Consider the following 8,815-nt stretch of genomic DNA (forward strand, 5'->3'; position numbering starts at 1 on the left):
CGTGAGGCCTCTGCAGGCCTCAGAAAAGCTCTAGACACAACCAGAAACTTGTTCCGGTTACGTTTGGAGCCTCCTGGTGGCTCAAATCCGCAGAGTCCAACGTCCATAGATTCTGGTATCCGTGCAGATTCCAGGAATGGAACCCCTATGGATAACAAGGGCCAACCTGTACATGCTCTAGATCAGAGCTCTCCTGATGCTCTAGGAAGTAGGGACCAACTAGGCCAACTATAACTAGAGGTGGGAGAAAACGGTGATAATGAAATAAGAACATATAACGCCACTTTCTGCATTTCTCATTTTTGTAAACAAAAAACAAACAAAAAACCTCTGAAATCTGTGGGGGGGGGGAAAACATGAAACCCTTTTATTTGGTTTTCATTTATTATTTATTAGGGGTACCCTTACTGCCCAGAATGGCTCTGATGGCGAGTGAGAGGGGCTGCTTACCCGGCGCATTGTGGCACCCGCAGTACTTACCATGACACCCCCCTCTAGCTACGCCACTGTTGTCACTCACTTGGATCTAGTATAAATTTGGCTATGTTTTGTACTGTTGAATTTCCTCCTTCCCCAACAAATGCCTTTCGATCCACCTCCGCTATCCGTGGCGCACAGAAACGTGTGCGCCGCTTTAGATATGCCAACAGAAGATGACGTTTCATGTCTGTTCTGTCTCCTGTTAAACCTTTGGTCTCAACGTTTACAGTGTTGGCAATCTCCATAAAACACTTTTTTTTTGGAATGAGCAAAGGTGAGTTCCACTCGTGCCGAGATAATGCTTTGAAACCTTCTCCCTAAGAAGTGCGCTTACGGGTTTCCTTAAATGCAGTCTTGGCTCTCATCTATGTACTGAAACACAAATTCTCACCCCTCTGCAATAATCGCTGGAATTGCTTGAGGCAACAACTTAGAGAGAAATACCATATGGATGTTTCTTCTGGGTCTTTTTTAAATATATCAGAAGCCTCGAGTACTCCCAGGAACAAAATGTGCCCATGGGGCATCATGTTTGTAGCTAATTCCAGAAGGGTAGGTGGATTTTGTTTCCTGCACCAAAAACAGTGAAGAATCCTATGTCACCTTAAAAATTAATGCATTCCTTCCAACATGAGCAAAAAATCAGACATTGCCTGCATAGCAGAGTGTCCTATACACTCTCCTGAGAGTAAACCACACTAATATTTTTGCCCGGCCCCCAAGTGTACACATTTGGTCCCTGGTTGCATATATTTACTTATATACTGGATCGTGTACACAGTTGCTCCCCTCCTTTTGTCCTCACAACAACCCTGTGAGGTAAGCGAGGCTGAGAGAAAGCCCAAAGTGCTTCATGGCAGAGGGGGGATTTGAACTTGGATCTTCCAGGTCTAAGTCCACCTCCCAAACCACTACACCACCCTGGCTCTTGAAGTTGGGCAGGAATGGCTTCAACTCAATGGGACCTACTTTTTGCAGAGGCATGTTTGGGATTGTGCTGTGAGGCTACAATCCTAAGCACTTTCCTGAGAGTAAGCCACATTGGGCTCAATGGTATTTGCTTCTGAGTAGACATACATACGAATGTGTTGTGAGCTGGGAAGCCTCCGGGAGCGGTTGCCACATTCGCTGTGCCCCTCGTCTTTTGCAGCGGCACCAGGCAGCTTGCATCAGCAGCCTAGCTTTTTTGCACCACCGAAATGGACCTTGCACTGCCAGAATGCTAGCACAAAAAGATTGGGGCCACAGAGTCTTTTGTGGTTTGACCCTGGATGATGATGCCAAGGGCAGCAGCAAGAGCACCATGATCCCACCCTGACAGGAGGCAGGGCAGGGAGGTGTCAGCTCCAGGTGGAAGGGGCCCAGTGAGCCCCACCAAAGGGAGGAGAGATGGCCCACTAACCCACCAATCGCCTATCCCAGTGCAAGGGGGTGAGTGAAGAGCAGGAGTCCCCGTGGACTCTAAGACCATAAAACATCCAAGACGGCCTGGGATGAGGAACCAGTGGGAGAATGGGGAAAGAGTCAGTGAGAGGCCCCCTGCATGAGTAGTCCAACCCTTGCCAGCAGAAGTGGCAGCAGGAGAAGACCGGGGGACGGGGGATGGACAGACCTTAACCCTTTCCCAACCAGTGACTGAGACCTTGTTGTGGTCTGGAGCACCCCAATGGCTGACCTCGGGAGTGCAACAGGGAGCAACCTCCTAGCAGGGAGAAATTCACACACCCTCTAGGAAAGGCTATCACCCCCCTGATATGGCCAGGGGTTTTCTACAACTCTTACCTTCCACACTTTTGCATAATTTTGTTCCTGCCTCTGCACATCCATCACCCCCCCCCCCATCTGTTGCTGTTTGTGCCATCTTCTCTTCTTTTTGCTCGAGTGCTTCTTCACCGGGAGGCACGTTCCAGTCAAACAGGGATCCTGGGAGGTGAACTTGATGTCTAGGCAAAGCAGCTTTGGCTACATGGCAACATCACCGAGGAGAGATCGGCCCAGCTGCTTCTTCTGCCCGCAGGCGATCGTGCCGGTGGTCAAAGCAGTTCCACTTCACTATCCGGTGGACTGAGTTGCCCAAAGGGGACCCAGGCAGAGTTAAAAGTCTTCAGAATGAGATCATGAGTCATGTACAGTAAGTGCACTACTTAATTATTTTTAAGAGCCTGGTGTTAGATGCCATACATAATACCAGAACCAGGGGACATCCACTAAAATTAAGTGTTGGGAGAGTTAGGACAGACAAAAGAAAATATTTCTTTACTCAGCGTGTGGTCGGTCTGTGGAACTACTTGCCACAGGATGTGGTGATGGCGTCTAGCCTAGACGCCTTTAAAAGGGGATTGGACGAGTTTCTGGAGGAAAAATCCATTATGGGGTACAAGCCATGATGCGTATGCGCAACCTCCTGATTTTAGAAATGGGTTATGTCAGAATGCCAGATGCAAGGGAGGGCACCAGGATGAGGTCTCTTGTTATCTGGTGTGCTCCCTGGGGCATTTGGTGGGCCGCTGTGAGATACAGGAAGCTGGACTAGATGGGCCTATGGCCTGATCCAGTGGGGCTGTTCTTATGTTCTTATGCCATCAGGGAAAACAATCTTTAGCATAATGATCTTGAAAGGAGGGAGTGGACACAACTGAAGGTCCCCGGGCTGTCTCATACTTCCCTAGAAAGGACTGATTGCAAAATGCCAGAACACGGCATTATGCACAGCAAGTGCGTGTGGAAACCCAATTTTATCCCAGAAGCCATAACACCAGGTCACGGTTAACTAGTCATTGGAAGCAGAACATGCTACAACAGCATGGGGTGTCTGTAGTTGTTTACTTCTGGTGCGCTTTTTAAAAAGCATTTTCAGTGCACGGAGGGCGGAGGCAACTGTCATAACCATTCCTTATTCTTCAGGAGAAGTGATAGGGGTCAGGTTTTCTCATCGATATGTATTGATTTATATTGAAAGGAAGCACACAGCCTGCGCAATATGGTCCGGTGAAAGATCATACGTGTCTCTGTTGCAGCTCCCATTTTCTTGTATAGTTACAGGTGAACTGATGTCCACAGTGTTTCTATATTCTACCAGACTAGTCAACCTATCAAAGCAGGAGATGAAATTCCTCTGGCATGGCTTGTTCTTGACAAACCCATGCTGGCGATGTGGTATATAAATACCCTACAGCAGCTTCATTTTATTCCCAGGCCGTCGCCATCAGTCCTGGTCTCCAACCAGGAGCATTCTTGGCCGTTTCGCCATCATCTCTTTGAAAGAGCAACTCTTAACATGTTGAAGGCATTACGAGCTGGTTGTGTTCTTTCAAATCAACTCCATGAATGGCTTGATGCTCAGCATCTCACTGACCTCCAATGTCTTTGGTTGGCAATCAGAGCTTCCATGGCCTCACGATGTCTTTGTACAAACAGGAACTCCAGGCAAACTCATCCTGGCTTTCAGCAGCACCAAAGGACAAACAAAAGAACTGCACACCTAAGCATGGACAACACATTAGTTTTGGTTGGTTGGCAACCTTCAGTCTGGAAAGACTATGGTATAAGCCTACAGCACCCAGTATTCCCAGGCGGTCTCCCATCCAAGTACTAACCAGGCCTGACCCTGCTTAGCTTCCGAGATCAGACGAGATCAGGCATGTGCAGGGTAACAGTTGCTGCTTTGCAGGCTCCCAAAAGCTGGTGTAAAGCTGCCTCTCCCCTGCACCTTCAGAGTCAGTCATGGCTTCTTCCAGAAAGAAGAGAAGCCATAGACTCAAATGTCCACTCTTCACATGACCATAATCTCTCCAGTGTTCAGCCAAGCTGATTTTATTCCTACTTGGGTGGCAATCACAGCAAGCCACAGGTCTTGTGGTAAACCACAGAGGATCGTGGTTTCTCCAGCGTGTAATAAGTTCACCACATTGTCTCAGGGTCTGCTTGCTGAATTTGCACAGCAGCACTGTTTTAAATGTCTTAATACATGTGAGGTCTATTACCTCAACTTTGCTTAGAAAAAAAAAGACCCCTCACACCTGCCATGCAAATGTGTTCTTAATAATAATAATAATAATAATAATAATAATAATAATAATAATAATAATAATAACAACAACAACAACAACAACTTTATTTATACTCCGCCCTTTTCCCCAAAGGGACCCAGGGTGGCTTACGGTTAAAAACAGATTAAAACATGATATAGCAAGCAGATAAAAACATAATAACACATTAACAGATATCATAAAAACAGTAGTCAGATAAAAAGTCAGGTAAAGAGAGCATATAGCAGCAGATCGTAAGGAAATCAGGCCAGTAAAAAATACTAAAAGATGTTTAAAAGGCCATGAACTCAGAAGGCTTGTTTAAACAAAAGGGTCTTCAGGCCTCGCCGAAAAGTCTCAAGAGAGGGAGCCATTCTCAAGTCAAGGGGAAGGGAGTTCCATAACGTTGGTGCCACTACTGAGAAGGCCCTATTTCTTGCCGCTGCCCCACGTACCTCTTTAGGCGGCGGCACTTGTAAAAAAGCCTTCTCTGATGACCTAAGAGGACGAGCCGGATTGTATGGGAGTAGGCGGTCTCTAAGATATCCTGGCCCAGAGCAGTATAGGGCTTTAAAGGTCAAAACCAGCACCTTGAATTGGGCCTGGAAACGAATGGGCAGCCAATGTAGCCCCCGGAGAAGCGGGCTGACAGAGTCAAACCGCCTAGCTCCAGTGACCACACGGGCTGCCGCATTCTGCACTAGTTGCAGTTTCCGAACCGTCTTCAGGGGCAGCCCCACATAAAGCGCATTGCAATAATCTAACCTCGATGTCACCGTGGCATGGATCACCGTGGCCAGGTCTGCACGATCCAAGTATGGGCGCAGCTGGCGCACCAGCCGAAGCTGCGCGAAGGCCCCCCTAGCCACAGCCGCCACCTGGGAATCCAGGAGCAACTGCGAGTCCAGGCGGACCCCCAAGCTGCGGACCTGCTCCTTCAGAGGGAGTGCAACCCCATTCAGAGCAAGCCGATAGTCCAGCACCTGCATTGAGGATTTCCGAACCAGGACAGCCTCTGTCTTATCCGGATTTAATTTCAGCTTGTTAGCCCCCATCCAGATCCTCACTGCTTCCAGATAGCGCTCCAGGCCCTCAACCGCCACCCTGGAGTCTGGAGGAAAGGAGAGATAGAGCTGGGTGTCATCAGCATATTGATGACACCCCACTCCAAACCCCCAGATGACCTCTCCCAGCGGTTTCATGTAGATGTTAAATAGCATGGGGGACAGAATTAGGAGCTTCATATAGGCTTAAGAAGAGCTCATATAGGCTACACGGGAGCTGGTTGGGGTTATTCTTCATCCCATGCAGACTGAACAGGAGAAGGGCACAATCTCCCCCATTTAATCAAACTGCATTTAACAGGGATTCCTACTTCTTAGGGACATCTCCCATGGAGCTCATTTGCCTAATGATAGGGAAGGCAATAACCACTTCTTAATTAGGACAGGCATCATTATGAGCAGGGCGAGAAGTAGAAAAAATTCACAGATTAAAAATTCTCTCTCCCCCACTACTTTTTCATCGTGGAGCTGTCGCTTCCGTGTTAGCCATGAACAAAGTGCCGTAATTATTGAAACTGCTATTAATTGTGTTTGCTTGTGCTCAGCCCTAGCTTGTAACCACAAGGATTTCCAAATATACAAGTGACTATTTCCACCTGACTGTGATGGGGTTACCACAGCCGGTGCTCGCAGGCACAGAGACAGTGATTGATGACCGACGCAGAGCCGCTCTGCAGTTAGCACCGAACCATCTAAAGAGGCTGAAATTCCATTGCGTTGATAGATCCGGGGGCCCTAAGCAGAGATCCTCCGTTCCATAATGGAAAAGTCTAAACTATCCATGTGATTTGCAGTGGGACCCACAGAAACCAGACATCTCCAGTATGCAGCAGCCAAGCCGTGGCATAGCTAGAGGGGGTGCAAAGCACTAAGTTTGGCAGGGAGCCTCACCGCAGCATGCAAGGGGCTCTTCCAAAAAAACTAGCGATGGTACGTCACCATGCCCACCACTCAAGTTGTTGCCCTGTCCATTACATGGGAGGAGGTCCATCATGGGGTGATGCGCTGGCAAACCCTCGCAATGCCACTGCTCAGAGAATCTCCCCTCTTGAATTACATTCACCTAGTTAACTAACAGATTGATCAGGGAGAAGTTGGATAGCGGATCGCTTTGCGAGAACAAGCCGACCAGCTGACATCACTAATCAGCACGGCCCCTTAATATCCTTTGCCTAACTTGAGGTGGGTTGTGAGATGCCAATACTGGCCATTCGCTCTGATGGATTCGCTTTGCCTGAGTTTCTAATTCTCCGGAGCAGATAAGACACAGAACTGGGCAAGCCAGGGAAGGAATGTGCTCAGAGGGAAATAATTGCTTGATGACTAATCCTTCCCTCGAAATGAGAAAGCAATCATGATCCCCTCGTGGTATGTTTTGCTCTGTGGGTTCCCTCTACAGGTGGTATCAAACTTGGAACCCAGCTGCCTTGCGATAATATCCTCAAAATGAATTTCTCCAGACTGGCACTTAAATTAAATTTAAGTGGAAACCTGACATGATTAGTGAAATCTTGGGAGAGAAAAGAAATGCAATTTTTTTTTTCTCTTCGCAGTCCAAAACATGCGCGTACATCTATATATAGGAGAACCAGAGCATCTAATTTTTAATTGTGTGGTTTCTGCTGGTGATGTGCTTTTTTTAATACAACGTTTTTATTAGGATTACCAAATGCTACTGCTGCAAAAACAAATATACACACTAATGATACAGTATGTAGCATTTAGAAGTGTTTATAGTGCTTCTCAGCGATAATCATCACCACCCTGTAAAGGAGGAAGTAGGTCAGCAATACCAAAGTCAGGTTGCTGTGGTCCTTGGGTAAAGTCCAGCATTGGGTCCCCACAGTGACCCTCACACACCTGCTGATGGCATAGCAGGTATTAACACTGCCACTGGTACTGCGGATTCTGAGGTTGGCCTGGCTGGATGAGCCCCCAGTGGGTGTGGGACCCCAGCTGATGCCCACCATGAAGTTCAGTCTTCTGACACTGATATTGCTGGTGGAGGACTGAGGTTGAGAGCTCGCATCCCGCCTGCTGAGTTCATGGCAGGAGACTTCCCACTTCACAACTCAAACTTGAAACAATGCTGTGGTTAAGACTCTGAACATTAGCAAGCCAATCCTAGCCAAGGCCTACACTGGAAGAATGCATGTTCCGCTGGTACAGGCTGCTGCAGAATTACCGTAAAGCACTTTGTATTCATGCAGGGATTTGGCATGCTTTGCAGGAAGGCCGGAGACTTCCGCTGCATGCCGACAAAGTGACGGAAGCCCACCAGAGCAGGTAAGCTCAGCACGGGGGGCTGGAACAGAGTGGGGAGGTGGTTGAAAGGTGTGGGGGGAGGGCAGAATGGGGAGGAGATGGGGCAGGGCAGAGACATCAGGCCTGGAAGGTGTGTGGGTTTGGCAGCAGTGGAAAGCTTCCAAAAGCTGGTGGAATTCTGGTACAGGAAATTATTTTTTATAAAAACTGTATTATTACATATCTCTCATCTTTTTGTTTGTGCAATCAAAATATTACAATATAACTATTGTATATTGTATTGGCAACCTTCAGTCTCGAAAGACTCTGGTATCGCGCTCTGAAAGGTGGTTCTGGCACAGCGTCTAGTGTGGCTGAAAAGACCAATTCGGGAGTGGCAATCCCTTCCACACTGGGAGCAAGTGCAGTCTGTCCCTGGTCTGTCTCCCTGGCTGTGGGCCTTCCTTCTTTGCCTCAGACTGTAGGCCAAGTGTCTCTTCAAACTGGGAAAGGCCATGCTGCACAGCCTGCCTCCAAGCGGGCCGCTCAGAGGCCAGGGTTTCCCACCTGTTGAGGTCCACTCCTAAGGCCTTCAGATCCCTCTTGCAGATGTCCTTGTATCGCAGCTGTGGTCTACCTGTAGGGCGCTTTCCTTGCACGAGTTCTCCATAGAGGAGATCCTTTGGGATCCGGCCAAATATAACTATATGCAACTATATACTGTACTATATAACTATATACAATATAGTGACAATAACTAGTTGCTCTGCTCACAGGGAATCTGCTTCTTCTGTTCAACGGATGGAAGAACACGCTATTTTACCTTCAAAGATAAAAACTCACAATTGAAGATCCAATGTGTGTTGAATGATCTTTAAAAGATTCCTACACACACCCAGAGAAGGGGCCACCTTCCAAAATGTGCTGTTCTGTGTATTTACCCATCTGATCTCATACAATGGCAGGTCAGAGACCAGAGCCTCTAAGTCCTGATCTGAA

General features: G+C 47.8%; 1 pseudogene; it reads right to left on the reverse strand.

Annotated features, from left to right (window-relative positions):
- Positions 1-4,027: 4,027 nt before the first annotated feature.
- Positions 4,028-4,144, reverse strand: LOC136656658 (5S ribosomal RNA; annotated as a pseudogene).
- Positions 4,145-8,815: the final 4,671 nt, after the last annotated feature.

Source organism: Tiliqua scincoides, chromosome 6, assembly GCF_035046505.1.
Source record: "Tiliqua scincoides isolate rTilSci1 chromosome 6, rTilSci1.hap2, whole genome shotgun sequence".
Lineage (NCBI taxonomy): Eukaryota > Metazoa > Chordata > Lepidosauria > Squamata > Scincidae > Tiliqua > Tiliqua scincoides.